The 16,664-nt window shown below is 45.5% G+C and overlaps 11 non-coding genes and 2 pseudogenes across 11 annotated transcripts; all 13 read right to left on the bottom strand.

The window, feature by feature from the left end:
• Positions 1-1,026: 1,026 nt before the first annotated feature.
• On the bottom strand, positions 1,027-1,217 carry LOC141230861 (U2 spliceosomal RNA). The gene has a single exon (XR_012297311.1). It is a non-coding gene; the product is annotated as a U2 spliceosomal RNA (small nuclear RNA).
• A 1,124-nt stretch (positions 1,218-2,341) lies between these two features.
• LOC141230860 (U2 spliceosomal RNA) lies at positions 2,342-2,532 on the bottom strand. The gene has a single exon (XR_012297310.1). It is a non-coding gene; the product is annotated as a U2 spliceosomal RNA (small nuclear RNA).
• Positions 2,533-3,653: 1,121 nt separating this feature from the next.
• Positions 3,654-3,844, bottom strand: LOC141230859 (U2 spliceosomal RNA). The gene has a single exon (XR_012297309.1). It is a non-coding gene; the product is annotated as a U2 spliceosomal RNA (small nuclear RNA).
• Positions 3,845-4,966: 1,122 nt separating this feature from the next.
• On the bottom strand, positions 4,967-5,157 carry LOC141230858 (U2 spliceosomal RNA). The gene has a single exon (XR_012297308.1). It is a non-coding gene; the product is annotated as a U2 spliceosomal RNA (small nuclear RNA).
• A 1,123-nt stretch (positions 5,158-6,280) lies between these two features.
• LOC141230856 (U2 spliceosomal RNA) lies at positions 6,281-6,471 on the bottom strand. The gene has a single exon (XR_012297306.1). It is a non-coding gene; the product is annotated as a U2 spliceosomal RNA (small nuclear RNA).
• Positions 6,472-7,591: 1,120 nt separating this feature from the next.
• LOC141230521 (U2 spliceosomal RNA) lies at positions 7,592-7,782 on the bottom strand. Its single transcript, XR_012296981.1, has one exon. It is a non-coding gene; the product is annotated as a U2 spliceosomal RNA (small nuclear RNA).
• A 1,121-nt stretch (positions 7,783-8,903) lies between these two features.
• Positions 8,904-9,094, bottom strand: LOC141230855 (U2 spliceosomal RNA). The gene has a single exon (XR_012297305.1). It is a non-coding gene; the product is annotated as a U2 spliceosomal RNA (small nuclear RNA).
• Positions 9,095-10,209: 1,115 nt separating this feature from the next.
• LOC141230396 (U2 spliceosomal RNA) lies at positions 10,210-10,410 on the bottom strand (annotated as a pseudogene).
• Positions 10,411-11,205: 795 nt separating this feature from the next.
• On the bottom strand, positions 11,206-11,297 carry LOC141230452 (U2 spliceosomal RNA; annotated as a pseudogene).
• A 1,121-nt stretch (positions 11,298-12,418) lies between these two features.
• Positions 12,419-12,609, bottom strand: LOC141230239 (U2 spliceosomal RNA). Its single transcript, XR_012296792.1, has one exon. It is a non-coding gene; the product is annotated as a U2 spliceosomal RNA (small nuclear RNA).
• A 1,120-nt stretch (positions 12,610-13,729) lies between these two features.
• On the bottom strand, positions 13,730-13,920 carry LOC141230854 (U2 spliceosomal RNA). Its single transcript, XR_012297304.1, has one exon. It is a non-coding gene; the product is annotated as a U2 spliceosomal RNA (small nuclear RNA).
• Positions 13,921-15,042: 1,122 nt separating this feature from the next.
• LOC141230853 (U2 spliceosomal RNA) lies at positions 15,043-15,233 on the bottom strand. Its single transcript, XR_012297303.1, has one exon. It is a non-coding gene; the product is annotated as a U2 spliceosomal RNA (small nuclear RNA).
• Positions 15,234-16,355: 1,122 nt separating this feature from the next.
• LOC141230151 (U2 spliceosomal RNA) lies at positions 16,356-16,546 on the bottom strand. Its single transcript, XR_012296707.1, has one exon. It is a non-coding gene; the product is annotated as a U2 spliceosomal RNA (small nuclear RNA).
• Between the last annotated feature and the right edge of the window lie 118 nt (positions 16,547-16,664).

The raw sequence follows: 16,664 nt of genomic DNA, 5'->3' as shown, positions 1-16,664 counted from the left end.
CAACCTCTAGATCCCTCACATGCCTGCACTTTTCGGCTTGCTGCTGCTGCAATCCACGCGTTTTAGATCTGCATAACTCCACCTCTTTTAGCACAGTACCCTCAACCCCCGGCTGTTCCCACCCGCCTCAACACCGTTGGAAGGGAGGAGAACCAATTAAGGCGGGGGGGGGGGGGTGGAACGAGCAGCTGTCTACCCTTAGCAGGAGGGTTGCTGATTAATTACCTCTCCTGCTGCTGCTGCTGCTGGCTGTCCAGCAGCAGACTGAAGGTGGCTGCTGCTGTGCGCAGGTATATAAAGGCTCAGAGCCTATTATGACACGCGCAGCCAGCGTTCCATTGCCACATTCCGTCTACTGCAGGCGGGATACCTGGATGGCTGAATGTCACTGAGAAGCTCACAGAGACCGCCATAAGCAACAGTTTAAAAGAATGCCACAGACTAATCAACCAAACTTTTTGGGTTGGTTTCTCTTTTATAGTCTGCAGGCATTAAATGAAAGAAGTCAGTGTTCCAGCAGAGGGAGACAACGTTTCAGAAAAGGCATTGTAGCAAACCAAAAAAGAAATTTTAAGCGCAGCAGAGTAACCAGCTCACATACCTGTTAGCTCAGGTGAGTTTAAAAGGCTGCTGTTGATAACAAGGGCATTTGCTAAATAGATGGTGTGTGTGCAACAATATACTGAAAGGTCAATTATATTGTGCAGCTTATCTCACCACCTGTAGTTATTTAGGTGAAAGCTCCAAAATGCTTGCCTAATATGTCTGTTTATCCAAAAGGAAGTATAGAGGGAGAGCTAGATAGATAGCATTGCATTACATTACAATACATGGCAATGCAATTCACAGTTGCTGAAGTTGAACCAAAATGAGCTTGTCATCTGGCTTCTGCAACTTTTAACATGAAAAATCCAATGAGGAGAAGAAAAGCAAAGCCAAAGAGTCCATCCCAAAATCCGACAAACAAGCAAAATGAACAAAAAGCATTGAATTCAATTCTTTCTGATTTTAGAAACTGCATTAAAGAAGGGGTGCACCGGTCCTGGAGATACTGCAATACCAGGTCAATGCGTGGAGTGGACAGAGCAAGCTCTTTTTCCATCTCCCTGTTCTAAAAATCCATTTAATATATGGTCCCCAGATAGGGGACGTATCAGATATTAAACTGATAAGAACAGATACTACACTTGATCTTAGCCAAAAGGCCGAGAAGCGATAACCAGAATTGGTTTCCGACTACGGTGCCACCCAAGGATTCTGAAAAGTCCATTTGTGGAGATGGCCACCTGGACTCCCGTTAAGAAGACATGCTGTCAACCTCTAGATCCCTCACATGCCTGCACTTTTCGGCTTGCTGCTGCTGCAATCCACGCGTTTTAGATCTGCATAACTCCACCTCTTTTAGCACAGTACCCTCAACCCCTGGCTGTTCCCACCCGCCTCAACACCGTTGGAAGGGAGGAGAACCAATTAAGGCGGGGGGGGGGGGGGTGGAACGAGCAGCTGTCTACCCTTAGCAGGAGGGTTGCTGATTAATTACCTCTCCTGCTGCTGCTGCTGCTGGCTGTCCAGCAGCAGACTGAAGGTGGCTGCTGCTGTGCGCAGGTATATAAAGGCTCAGAGCCTATTATGACACGCGCAGCCAGCGTTCCATTGCCACATTCCGTCTACTGCAGGCGGGATACCTGGATGGCTGAATGTCACTGAGAAGCTCACAGAGACCGCCATAAGCAACAGTTTAAAAGAATGCCACAGACTAATCAACCAAACTTTTTGGGTTGGTTTCTCTTTTATAGTCTGCAGGCATTAAATGAAAGAAGTCAGTGTTCCAGCAGAGGGAGACAACGTTTCAGAAAAGGCATTGTAGCAAACCAAAAAAGAAATTTTAAGCGCAGCAGAGTAACCAGCTCACATACCTGTTAGCTCAGGTGAGTTTAAAAGGCTGCTGTTGATAACAAGGGCATTTGCTAAATAGATGGTGTGTGTGCAACAATATACTGAAAGGTCAATTATATTGTGCAGCTTATCTCACCACCTGTAGTTATTTAGGTGAAAGCTCCAAAATGCTTGCCTAATATGTCTGTTTATCCAAAAGGAAGTATAGAGGGAGAGCTAGATAGATAGCATTGCATTACATTACATTACATGGCAATGCAATGCACAGTTGCTGAAGTTGAACCAAAATGAGCTTGTCATCTGGCTTCTGCAACTTTTAACATGAAAAATCCAATGAGGAGAAGAAAAGCAAAGCCAAAGAGTCCATCCCAAAATCCGACAAACAAGCAAAATGAACAAAAAGCATTGAATTCAATTCTTTCTGATTTTAGAAACTGCATTAAAGAAGGGGTGCACCGGTCCTGGAGATACTGCAATACCAGGTCAATGCGTGGAGTGGACAGAGCAAGCTCTTTTTCCATCTCCCTGTTCTAAAAATCCATTTAATATATGGTCCCCAGATAGGGGACGTATCAGATATTAAACTGATAAGAACAGATACTACACTTGATCTTAGCCAAAAGGCCGAGAAGCGATAACCAGAATTGGTTTCCGACTACGGTGCCACCCAAGGATTCTGAAAAGTCCATTTGTGGAGATGGCCACCTGGACTCCCGTTAAGAAGACATGCTGTCAACCTCTAGATCCCTCACATGCCTGCACTTTTCGGCTTGCTGCTGCTGCAATCCACGCGTTTTAGATCTGCATAACTCCACCTCTTTTAGCACAGTACCCTCAACCCCCGGCTGTTCCCACCCGCCTCAACACCGTTGGAAGGGAGGAGAACCAATTAAGGCGGGGGGGGGGGTGGAACGAGCAGCTGTCTACCCTTAGCAGGAGGGTTGCTGATTAATTACCTCTCCTGCTGCTGCTGCTGCTGGCTGTCCAGCAGCAGACTGAAGGTGGCTGCTGCTGTGCGCAGGTATATAAAGGCTCAGAGCCTATTATGACACGCGCAGCCAGCGTTCCATTGCCACATTCCGTCTACTGCAGGCGGGATACCTGGATGGCTGAATGTCACTGAGAAGCTCACAGAGACCGCCATAAGCAACAGTTTAAAAGAATGCCACAGACTAATCAACCAAACTTTTTGGGTTGGTTTCTCTTTAATAGTCTGCAGGCATTAAATGAAAGAAGTCAGTGTTCCAGCAGAGGGAGACAACGTTTCAGAAAAGGCATTGTAGCAAACCAAAAAAGAAATTTTAAGCGCAGCAGAGTAACCAGCTCACATACCTGTTAGCTCAGGTGAGTTTAAAAGGCTGCTGTTGATAACAAGGGCATTTGCTAAATAGATGGTGTGTGTGCAACAATATACTGAAAGGTCAATTATATTGTGCAGCTTATCTCACCACCTGTAGTTATTTAGGTGAAAGCTCCAAAATGCTTGCCTAATATGTCTGTTTATCCAAAAGGAAGTATAGAGGGAGAGCTAGATAGATAGCATTGCATTACATTACATTACATGGCAATGCAATGCACAGTTGCTGAAGTTGAACCAAAATGAGCTTGTCATCTGGCTTCTGCAACTTTTAACATGAAAAATCCAATGAGGAGAAGAAAAGCAAAGCCAAAGAGTCCATCCCAAAATCCGACAAACAAGCAAAATGAACAAAAAGCATTGAATTCAATTCTTTCTGATTTTAGAAACTGCATTAAAGAAGGGGTGCACCGGTCCTGGAGATACTGCAATACCAGGTCAATGCGTGGAGTGGACAGAGCAAGCTCTTTTTCCATCTCCCTGTTCTAAAAATCCATTTAATATATGGTCCCCAGATAGGGGACGTATCAGATATTAAACTGATAAGAACAGATACTACACTTGATCTTAGCCAAAAGGCCGAGAAGCGATAACCAGAATTGGTTTCCGACTACGGTGCCACCCAAGGATTCTGAAAAGTCCATTTGTGGAGATGGCCACCTGGACTCCCGTTAAGAAGACATGCTGTCAACCTCTAGATCCCTCACATGCCTGCACTTTTCGGCTTGCTGCTGCTGCAATCCACGCGTTTTAGATCTGCATAACTCCACCTCTTTTAGCACAGTACCCTCAACCCCCGGCTGTTCCCACCCGCCTCAACACCGTTGGAAGGGAGGAGAACCAATTAAGGCGGGGGGGGGGGGTGGAACGAGCAGCTGTCTACCCTTAGCAGGAGGGTTGCTGATTAATTACCTCTCCTGCTGCTGCTGCTGCTGGCTGTCCAGCAGCAGACTGAAGGTGGCTGCTGCTGTGCGCAGGTATATAAAGGCTCAGAGCCTATTATGACACGCGCAGCCAGCGTTCCATTGCCACATTCCGTCTACTGCAGGCGGGATACCTGGATGGCTGAATGTCACTGAGAAGCTCACAGAGACCGCCATAAGCAACAGTTTAAAAGAATGCCACAGACTAATCAACCAAACTTTTTGGGTTGGTTTCTCTTTTATAGTCTGCAGGCATTAAATGAAAGAAGTCAGTGTTCCAGCAGAGGGAGACAACGTTTCAGAAAAGGCATTGTAGCAAACCAAAAAAGAAATTTTAAGCGCAGCAGAGTAACCAGCTCACATACCTGTTAGCTCAGGTGAGTTTAAAAGGCTGCTGTTGATAACAAGGGCATTTGCTAAATAGATGGTGTGTGTGCAACAATATACTGAAAGGTCAATTATATTGTGCAGCTTATCTCACCACCTGTAGTTATTTAGGTGAAAGCTCCAAAATGCTTGCCTAATTTGTCTGTTTATCCAAAAGGAAGTATAGAGGGAGAGCTAGATAGATAGCATTGCATTACATTACATTACATGGCAATGCAATGCACAGTTGCTGAAGTTGAACCAAAATGAGCTTGTCATCTGGCTTCTGCAACTTTTAACATGAAAAATCCAATGAGGAGAAGAAAAGCAAAGCCAAAGAGTCCATCCCAAAATCCGACAAACAAGCAAAATGAACAAAAAGCATTGAATTCAATTCTTTCTGATTTTAGAAACTGCATTAAAGAAGGGGTGCACCGGTCCTGGAGATACTGCAATACCAGGTCAATGCGTGGAGTGGACAGAGCAAGCTCTTTTTCCATCTCCCTGTTCTAAAAATCCATTTAATATATGGTCCCCAGATAGGGGACGTATCAGATATTAAACTGATAAGAACAGATACTACACTTGATCTTAGCCAAAAGGCCGAGAAGCGATAACCAGAATTGGTTTCCGACTACGGTGCCACCCAAGGATTCTGAAAAGTCCATTTGTGGAGATGGCCACCTGGACTCCCGTTAAGAAGACATGCTGTCAACCTCTAGATCCCTCACATGCCTGCACTTTTCGGCTTGCTGCTGCTGCAATCCACGCGTTTTAGATCTGCATAACTCCACCTCTTTTAGCACAGTACCCTCAACCCCTGGCTGTTCCCACCCGCCTCAACACCGTTGGAAGGGAGGAGAACCAATTAAGGCGGGGGGGGGGGGGTGGAACGAGCAGCTGTCTACCCTTAGCAGGAGGGTTGCTGATTAATTACCTCTCCTGCTGCTGCTGCTGCTGGCTGTCCAGCAGCAGACTGAAGGTGGCTGCTGCTGTGCGCAGGTATATAAAGGCTCAGAGCCTATTATGACACGCGCAGCCAGCGTTCCATTGCCACATTCCGTCTACTGCAGGCGGGATACCTGGATGGCTGAATGTCACTGAGAAGCTCACAGAGACCGCCATAAGCAACAGTTTAAAAGAATGCCACAGACTAATCAACCAAACTTTTTGGGTTGGTTTCTCTTTTATAGTCTGCAGGCATTAAATGAAAGAAGTCAGTGTTCCAGCAGAGGGAGACAACGTTTCAGAAAAGGCATTGTAGCAAACCAAAAAAGAAATTTTAAGCGCAGCAGAGTAACCAGCTCACATACCTGTTAGCTCAGGTGAGTTTAAAAGGCTGCTGTTGATAACAAGGGCATTTGCTAAATAGATGGTGTGTGTGCAACAATATACTGAAAGGTCAATTATATTGTGCAGCTTATCTCACCACCTGTAGTTATTTAGGTGAAAGCTCCAAAATGCTTGCCTAATATGTCTGTTTATCCAAAAGGAAGTATAGAGGGAGAGCTAGATAGATAGCATTGCATTACATTACATTACATGGCAATGCAATGCACAGTTGCTGAAGTTGAACCAAAATGAGCTTGTCATCTGGCTTCTGCAACTTTTAACATGAAAAATCCAATGAGGAGAAGAAAAGCAAAGCCAAAGAGTCCATCCCAAAATCCGACAAACAAGCAAAATGAACAAAAAGCATTGAATTCAATTCTTTCTGATTTTAGAAACTGCATTAAAGAAGGGGTGCACCGGTCCTGGAGATACTGCAATACCAGGTCAATGCGTGGAGTGGACAGAGCAAGCTCTTTTTCCATCTCCCTGTTCTAAAAATCCATTTAATATATGGTCCCCAGATAGGGGACGTATCAGATATTAAACTGATAAGAACAGATACTACACTTGATCTTAGCCAAAAGGCCGAGAAGCGATAACCAGAATTGGTTTCCGACTACGGTGCCACCCAAGGATTCTGAAAAGTCCATTTGTGGAGATGGCCACCTGGACTCCCGTTAAGAAGACATGCTGTCAACCTCTAGATCCCTCACATGCCTGCACTTTTCGGCTTGCTGCTGCTGCAATCCACGCGTTTTAGATCTGCAGAACTCCACCTCTTTTAGCACAGTACCCTCAACCCCCGGCTGTTCCCACCCGCCTCAACACCGTTGGAAGGGAGGAGAACCAATTAAGGCGGGGGGGGGGGGGTGGAACGAGCAGCTGTCTACCCTTAGCAGGAGGGTTGCTGATTAATTACCTCTCCTGCTGCTGCTGCTGGCTGTCCAGCAGCAGACTGAAGGTGGCTGCTGCTGTGCGCAGGTATATAAAGGCTCAGAGCCTATTATGACACGCGCAGCCAGCGTTCCATTGCCACATTCCGTCTACTGCAGGCGGGATACCTGGATGGCTGAATGTCACTGAGAAGCTCACAGAGACCGCCATAAGCAACAGTTTAAAAGAATGCCACAGACTAATCAACCAAACTTTTTGGGTTGGTTTCTCTTTTATAGTCTGCAGGCATTAAATGAAAGAAGTCAGTGTTCCAGCAGAGGGAGACAACGTTTCAGAAAAGGCATTGTAGCAAACCAAAAAAGAAATTTTAAGCGCAGCAGAGTAACCAGCTCACATACCTGTTAGCTCAGGTGAGTTTAAAAGGCTGCTGTTGATAACAAGGGCATTTGCTAAATAGATGGTGTGTGTGCAACAATATACTGAAAGGTCAATTATATTGTGCAGCTTATCTCACCACCTGTAGTTATTTAGGTGAAAGCTCCAAAATGCTTGCCTAATATGTCTGTTTATCCAAAAGGAAGTATAGAGGGAGAGCTAGATAGATAGCATTGCATTACATTACATTACATGGCAATGCAATGCACAGTTGCTGAAGTTGAACCAAAATGAGCTTGTCATCTGGCTTCTGCAACTTTTAACATGAAAAATCCAATGAGGAGAAGAAAAGCAAAGCCAAAGAGTCCATCCCAAAATCCGACAAACAAGCAAAATGAACAAAAAGCATTGAATTCAATTCTTTCTGATTTTAGAAACTGCATTAAAGAAGGGGTGCACCGGTCCTGGAGATACTGCAATACCAGGTCAATGCGTGGAGTGGACAGAGCAAGCTCTTTTTCCATCTCCCTGTTCTAAAAATACATTTAATATATGGTCCCCAGATAGGGGACGTATCAGATATTAAACTGATAAGAACAGATACTACACTTGATCTTAGCCAAAAGGCCGAGAAGCGATAACCAGAATTGGTTTCCGACTACGGTGCCACCCAAGGATTCTGAAAAGTCCATTTGTGGAGATGGCCACCTGGACTCCCGTTAAGAAGACATGCTGTCAACCTCTAGATCCCTCACATGCCTGCACTTTTCGGCTTGCTGCTGCTGCAATCCACGCGTTTTAGATCTGCATAACTCCACCTCTTTTAGCACAGTACCCTCAACCCCCGGCTGTTCCCACCCGCCTCAACACCGTTGGAAGGGAGGAGAACCAATTAAGGCGGGGGGGGGGGTGGAACGAGCAGCTGTCTACCCTTAGCAGGAGGGTTGCTGATTAATTACCTCTCCTGCTGCTGCTGCTGCTGGCTGTCCAGCAGCAGACTGAAGGTGGCTGCTGCTGTGCGCAGGTATATAAAGGCTCAGAGCCTATTATGACATGCGCAGCCAGCGTTCCATTGCCACATTCCGTCTACTGCAGGCGGGATACCTGGATGGCTGAATGTCACTGAGAAGCTCACAGAGACCGCCATAAGCAACAGTTTAAAAGAATGCCACAGACTAATCAACCAAACTTTTTGGGTTGGTTTCTCTTTTATAGTCTGCAGGCATTAAATGAAAGAAGTCAGTGTTCCAGCAGAGGGAGACAACGTTTCAGAAAAGGCATTGTAGCAAACCAAAAAAGAAATTTTAAGCGCAGCAGAGTAACCAGCTCACATACCTGTTAGCTCAGGTGAGTTTAAAAGGCTGCTGTTGATAACAAGGGCATTTGCTAAATAGATGGTGTGTGTGCAACAATATACTGAAAGGTCAATTATATTGTGCAGCTTATCTCACCACCTGTAGTTATTTAGGTGAAAGCTCCAAAATGCTTGCCTAATATGTCTGTTTATCCAAAAGGAAGTATAGAGGGAGAGCTAGATAGATAGCATTGCATTACATTACATTACATGGCAATGCAATGCACAGTTGCTGAAGTTGAACCAAAATGAGCTTGTCATCTGGCTTCTGCAACTTTTAACATGAAAAATCCAATGAGGAGAAGAAAAGCAAAGCCAAAGAGTCCATCCCAAAATCCGACAAACAAGCAAAATGAACAAAAAGCATTGAATTCAATTCTTTCTGATTTTAGAAACTGCATTAAAGAAGGGGTGCACCGGTCCTGGAGATACTGCAATACCAGGTCAATGCGTGGAGTGGACAGAGCAAGCTCTTTTTCCATCTCCCTGTTCTAAAAATCCATTTAATATATGGTCCCCAGATAGGGGACGTATCAGATATTAAACTGATAAGAACAGATACTACACTTGATCTTAGCCAAAAGGCCGAGAAGCGATAACCAGAATTGGTTTCCGACTACGGTGCCACCCAAGGATTCTGAAAAGTCCATTTGTGGAGATGGCCACCTGGACTCCCGTTAAGAAGACATGCTGTCAACCTCTAGATCCCTCACATGCCTGCACTTTTCGGCTTGCTGCTGCTGCAATCCACGCGTTTTAGATCTGCATAACTCCACCTCTTTTAGCACAGTACCCTCAACCCCCGGCTGTTCCCACCCGCCTCAACACCGTTGGAAGGGAGGAGAACCAATTAAGGCGGGGGGGGGGGTGGAACGAGCAGCTGTCTACCCTTAGCAGGAGGGTTGCTGATTAATTACCTCTCCTGCTGCTGCTGGCTGTCCAGCAGCAGACTGAAGGTGGCTGCTGCTGTGCGCAGGTATATAAAGGCTCAGAGCCTATTATGACACGCGCAGCCAGCGTTCCATTGCCACATTCCGTCTACTGCAGGCGGGATACCTGGATGGCTGAATGTCACTGAGAAGCTCACAGAGACCGCCATAAGCAACAGTTTAAAAGAATGCCACAGACTAATCAACCAAACTTTTTGGGTTGGTTTCTCTTTTATAGTCTGCAGGCATTAAATGAAAGAAGTCAGTGTTCCAGCAGAGGGAGACAACGTTTCAGAAAAGGCATTGTAGCAAACCAAAAAAGAAATTTTAAGCGCAGCAGAGTAACCAGCTCACATACCTGTTAGCTCAGGTGAGTTTAAAAGGCTGCTGTTGATAACAAGGGCATTTGCTAAATAGATGGTGTGTGTGCAACAATATACTGAAAGGTCAATTATATTGTGCAGCTTATCTCACCACCTGTAGTTATTTAGGTGAAAGCTCCAAAATGCTTGCCTAATATGTCTGTTTATCCAAAAGGAAGTATAGAGGGAGAGCTAGATAGATAGCATTGCATTACATTACATTACATGGCAATGCAATGCACAGTTGCTGAAGTTGAACCAAAATGAGCTTGTCATCTGGCTTCTGCAACTTTTAACATGAAAAATCCAATGAGGAGAAGAAAAGCAAAGCCAAAGAGTCCATCCCAAAATCCGACAAACAAGCAAAATGAACAAAAAGCATTGAATTCAATTCTTTCTGATTTTAGAAACTGCATTAAAGAAGGGGTGCACCGGTCCTGGAGATACTGCAATACCAGGTCAATGCGTGGAGTGGACAGAGCAAGCTCTTTTTCCATCTCCCTGTTCTAAAAATCCATTTAATATATGGTCCCCAGATAGGGGACGTATCAGATATTAAACTGATAAGAACATATTTTTTTTTTTTTTTTTTTTTTTTTTTTTTTTCCATCGAAAGCCCGAATTCGTGTACAAAACTCGAGTGCGCTTAAAATAGTGACAAGTGCCACAAAAAAAGTGCACTAGGATGCTGGTCTTCTTGAAACCCTCTCCAAAAGGAGAAGGGTCCCCCAAACCATTCCCCGTCCCTCCGAGCCAGAAGGCCACAGCGAGGAACAGGGACAAATAGCCACCTCCAGCCGAAGCCAGAGGCGACCCAATCTTACCCCCAGCACCTGCCCGAGTTCTAACCCGAGCAAGGCACTGGGAGCCAAAGACTGTGCTCCCCTCCCGGAAGAGGGGAGCCAACAACGCTCTCCTCCCGAAAGAGGAGAGCCAGGGGGGTTCAGGGGGGAGCGGAACCTGATGGCCACACACTCCCCCCCTAGACCTGCCAAGAGAGGAACCCATAAGGGAACCGCATCCCGACAAAATCCTAGTAGGACGTGACACACGTGAATAAGTGGACACACAGTGACAAAGAAATTAAATAAATAGTGAAGGTTTCACAGTATAATACTGCCCGGACCTTCGACCGGGAATTGAAAAAATTCCCCATCCTAAGGCCAGAAGGCCCAGAATAAGGGTGTGTGCGAAGAAAGAAATATTGAAGTGCTTGTGCAAATGTGCCATAAACTCAAGTGGGGTTCCCAATCCCAGTGAGTTAAGGCACCCCAGGGTCACCACTCCTGGGGCACTTCACACTTCGGGCTTTCGATCTTCCCCGGCCCAATGGCGTCGATCCTGGGGGGCCATGCTTTCCACCAGATGACTATATTAGCCACCTGGCGTACTAACAAGCGCCTAAACCCCAGTGTGCATAATGTATCAATCTACTAGGGCGGCCAACATCCAAAACCGCCTTTTCGAAAGATACTACACTTGATCTTAGCCAAAAGGCCGAGAAGCGATAACCAGAATTGGTTTCCGACTACGGTGCCACCCAAGGATTCTGAAAAGTCCATTTGTGGAGATGGCCACCTGGACTCCCGTTAAGAAGACATGCTGTCAACCTCTAGATCCCTCACATGCCTGCACTTTTCGGCTTGCTGCTGCTGCAATCCACGCGTTTTAGATCTGCATAACTCCACCTCTTTTAGCACAGTACCCTCAACCCCCGGCTGTTCCCACCCGCCTCAACACCGTTGGAAGGGAGGAGAACCAATTAAGGCGGGGGGGGGGGTGGAACGAGCAGCTGTCTACCCTTAGCAGGAGGGTTGCTGATTAATTACCTCTCCTGCTGCTGCTGCTGCTGGCTGTCCAGCAGCAGACTGAAGGTGGCTGCTGCTGTGCGCAGGTATATAAAGGCTCAGAGCCTATTATGACACGCGCAGCCAGCGTTCCATTGCCACATTCCGTCTACTGCAGGCGGGATACCTGGATGGCTGAATGTCACTGAGAAGCTCACAGAGACCGCCATAAGCAACAGTTTAAAAGAATGCCACAGATTAATCAACCAAACTTTTTGGGTTGGTTTCTCTTTTATAGTCTGCAGGAATTAAATGAAAGAAGTCAGTGTTCCAGCAGAGGGAGACAACGTTTCAGAAAAGGCATTGTAGCAAACCAAAAAAGAAATTTTAAGCGCAGCAGAGTAACCAGCTCACATACCTGTTAGCTCAGGTGAGTTTAAAAGGCTGCTGTTGATAACAAGGGCATTTGCTAAATAGATGGTGTGTGTGCAACAATATACTGAAAGGTCAATTATATTGTGCAGCTTATCTCACCACCTGTAGTTATTTAGGTGAAAGCTCCAAAATGCTTGCCTAATATGTCTGTTTATCCAAAAGGAAGTATAGAGGGAGAGCTAGATAGATAGCATTGCATTACATTACATTACATGGCAATGCAATGCACAGTTGCTGAAGTTGAACCAAAATGAGCTTGTCATCTGGCTTCTGCAACTTTTAACATGAAAAATCCAATGAGGAGAAGAAAAGCAAAGCCAAAGAGTCCATCCCAAAATCCGACAAACAAGCAAAATGAACAAAAAGCATTGAATTCAATTCTTTCTGATTTTAGAAACTGCATTAAAGAAGGGGTGCACCGGTCCTGGAGATACTGCAATACCAGGTCAATGCGTGGAGTGGACAGAGCAAGCTCTTTTTCCATCTCCCTGTTCTAAAAATCCATTTAATATATGGTCCCCAGATAGGGGACGTATAAGATATTAAACTGATAAGAACAGATACTACACTTGATCTTAGCCAAAAGGCCGAGAAGCGATAACCAGAATTGGTTTCCGACTACGGTGCCACCCAAGGATTCTGAAAAGTCCATTTGTGGAGATGGCCACCTGGACTCCCGTTAAGAAGACATGCTGTCAACCTCTAGATCCCTCACATGCCTGCACTTTTCGGCTTGCTGCTGCTGCAATCCACGCGTTTTAGATCTGCATAACTCCACCTCTTTTAGCACAGTACCCTCAACCCCCGGCTGTTCCCACCCGCCTCAACACCGTTGGAAGGGAGGAGAACCAATTAAGGCGGGGGGGGGGTGGAACGAGCAGCTGTCTACCCTTAGCAGGAGGGTTGCTGATTAATTACCTCTCCTGCTGCTGCTGCTGCTGGCTGTCCAGCAGCAGACTGAAGGTGGCTGCTGCTGTGCGCAGGTATATAAAGGCTCAGAGCCTATTATGACACGCGCAGCCAGCGTTCCATTGCCACATTCCGTCTACTGCAGGCGGGATACCTGGATGGCTGAATGTCACTGAGAAGCTCACAGAGACCGCCATAAGCAACAGTTTAAAAGAATGCCACAGACTAATCAACCAAACTTTTTGGGTTGGTTTCTCTTTTATAGTCTGCAGGCATTAAATGAAAGAAGTCAGTGTTCCAGCAGAGGGAGACAACGTTTCAGAAAAGGCATTGTAGCAAACCAAAAAAGAAATTTTAAGCGCAGCAGAGTAACCAGCTCACATACCTGTTAGCTCAGGTGAGTTTAAAAGGCTGCTGTTGATAACAAGGGCATTTGCTAAATAGATGGTGTGTGTGCAACAATATACTGAAAGGTCAATTATATTGTGCAGCTTATCTCACCACCTGTAGTTATTTAGGTGAAAGCTCCAAAATGCTTGCCTAATATGTCTGTTTATCCAAAAGGAAGTATAGAGGGAGAGCTAGATAGATAGCATTGCATTACATTACATTACATGGCAATGCAATGCACAGTTGCTGAAGTTGAACCAAAATGAGCTTGTCATCTGGCTTCTGCAACTTTTAACATGAAAAATCCAATGAGGAGAAGAAAAGCAAAGCCAAAGAGTCCATCCCAAAATCCGACAAACAAGCAAAATGAACAAAAAGCATTGAATTCAATTCTTTCTGATTTTAGAAACTGCATTAAAGAAGGGGTGCACCGGTCCTGGAGATACTGCAATACCAGGTCAATGCGTGGAGTGGACAGAGCAAGCTCTTTTTCCATCTCCCTGTTCTAAAAATCCATTTAATATATGGTCCCCAGATAGGGGACGTATCAGATATTAAACTGATAAGAACAGATACTACACTTGATCTTAGCCAAAAGGCCGAGAAGCGATAACCAGAATTGGTTTCCGACTACGGTGCCACCCAAGGATTCTGAAAAGTCCATTTGTGGAGATGGCCACCTGGACTCCCGTTAAGAAGACATGCTGTCAACCTCTAGATCCCTCACATGCCTGCACTTTTCGGCTTGCTGCTGCTGCAATCCACATGTTTTAGATCTGCATAACTCCACCTCTTTTAGCACAGTACCCTCAACCCCCGGCTGTTCCCACCCGCCTCAACACCGTTGGAAGGGAGGAGAACCAATTAAGGCGGGGGGGGGGGGTGGAACGAGCAGCTGTCTACCCTTAGCAGGAGGGTTGCTGATTAATTACCTCTCCTGCTGCTGCTGCTGCTGGCTGTCCAGCAGCAGACTGAAGGTGGCTGCTGCTGTGCGCAGGTATATAAAGGCTCAGAGCCTATTATGACACGCGCAGCCAGCGTTCCATTGCCACATTCCGTCTACTGCAGGCGGGATACCTGGATGGCTGAATGTCACTGAGAAGCTCACAGAGACCGCCATAAGCAACAGTTTAAAAGAATGCCACAGACTAATCAACCAAACTTTTTGGGTTGGTTTCTCTTTTATAGTCTGCAGGCATTAAATGAAAGAAGTCAGTGTTCCAGCAGAGGGAGACAACGTTTCAGAAAAGGCATTGTAGCAAACCAAAAAAGAAATTTTAAGCGCAGCAGAGTAACCAGCTCACATACCTGTTAGCTCAGGTGAGTTTAAAAGGCTGCTGTTGATAACAAGGGCATTTGCTAAATAGATGGTGTGTGTGCAACAATATACTGAAAGGTCAATTATATTGTGCAGCTTATCTCACCACCTGTAGTTATTTAGGTGAAAGCTCCAAAATGCTTGCCTAATATGTCTGTTTATCCAAAAGGAAGTATAGAGGGAGAGCTAGATAGATAGCATTGCATTACATTACATTACATGGCAATGCAATGCACAGTTGCTGAAGTTGAACCAAAATGAGCTTGTCATCTGGCTTCTGCAACTTTTAACATGAAAAATCCAATGAGGAGAAGAAAAGCAAAGCCAAAGAGTCCATCCCAAAATCCGACAAACAAGCAAAATGAACAAAAAGCATTGAATTCAATTCTTTCTGATTTTAGAAACTGCATTAAAGAAGGGGTGCACCGGTCCTGGAGATACTGCAATACCAGGTCAATGCGTGGAGTGGACAGAGCAAGCTCTTTTTCCATCTCCCTGTTCTAAAAATCCATTTAATATATGGTCCCCAGATAGGGGACGTATCAGATATTAAACTGATAAGAACAGATACTACACTTGATCTTAGCCAAAAGGCCGAGAAGCGATAACCAGAATTGGTTTCCGACTACGGTGCCACCCAAGGATTCTGAAAAGTCCATTTGTGGAGATGGCCACCTGGACTCCCGTTAAGAAGACATGCTGTCAACCTCTAGATCCCTCACATGCCTGCACTTTTCGGCTTGCTGCTGCTGCAATCCACATGTTTTAGATCTGCATAACTCCACCTCTTTTAGCACAGTACCCTCAACCCCCGGCTGTTCCCACCCGCCTCAACACCGTTGGAAGGGAGGAGAACCAATTAAGGCGGGGGGGGGGGGTGGAACGAGCAGCTGTCTACCCTTAGCAGGAGGGTTGCTGATTAATTACCTCTCCTGCTGCTGCTGCTGCTGGCTGTCCAGCAGCAGACTGAAGGTGGCTGCTGCTGTGCGCAGGTATATAAAGGCTCAGAGCCTATTATGACACGCGCAGCCAGCGTTCCATTGCCACATTCCGTCTACTGCAGGCGGGATACCTGGATGGCTGAATGTCACTGAGAAGCTCACAGAGACCGCCATAAGCAACAGTTTAAAAGAATGCCACAGACTAATCAACCAAACTTTTTGGGTTGGTTTCTCTTTTATAGTCTGCAGGCATTAAATGAAAGAAGTCAGTGTTCCAGCAGAGGGAGACAACGTTTCAGAAAAGGCATTGTAGCAAACCAAAAAAGAAATTTTAAGCGCAGCAGAGTAACCAGCTCACATACCTGTTAGCTCAGGTGAGTTTAAAAGGCTGCTGTTGATAACAAGGGCATTTGCTAAATAGATGGTGTGTGTGCAACAATATACTGAAAGGTCAATTATATTGTGCAGCTTATCTCACCACCTGTAGTTATTTAGGTGAAAGCTCCAAAATGCTTGCCTAATATGTCTGTTTATCCAAAAGGAAGTATAGAGGGAGAGCTAGATAGATAGCATTGCATTACATTACATTACATGGCAATGCAATGCACAGTTGCTGAAGTTGAACCAAAATGAGCTTGTCATCTGGCTTCTGCAACTTTTAACATGAAAAATCCAATGAGGAGAAGAAAAGCAAAGCCAAAGAGTCCATCCCAAAATCCGACAAACAAGCAAAATGAACAAAAAGCATTGAATTCAATTCTTTCTGATTTTAGAAACTGCATTAAAGAAGGGGTACACCGGTCCTGGAGATACTGCAATACCAGGTCAATGCGTGGAGTGGACAGAGCAAGCTCTTTTTCCATCTCCCTGTTCTAAAAATCCATTTAATATATGGTCCCCAGATAGGGGACGTATCAGATATTAAACTGATAAGAACAGATACTACACTTGATCTTAGCCAAAAGGCCGAGAAGCGATAACCAGAATTGGTTTCCGACTACGGTGCCACCCAAGGATTCTGAAAAGTCCATTTGTGGAGATGGCCACCTGGACTCCCGTTAAGAAGACATGCTGTCAACCTCTAGATCCCTCACAT

This window comes from Phyllobates terribilis, unplaced genomic scaffold (assembly GCF_046119375.1).
Source record: "Phyllobates terribilis strain yellow unplaced genomic scaffold, ASM4611937v1 Scaffold_499__1_contigs__length_1316695, whole genome shotgun sequence".
In the NCBI taxonomy this organism is placed as follows: Eukaryota; Metazoa; Chordata; class Amphibia; order Anura; family Dendrobatidae; genus Phyllobates; species Phyllobates terribilis.
The sequence above is the reverse complement of the archived record's forward strand: the minus strand, read 5'-3'. Positions and strand labels throughout refer to the sequence as shown.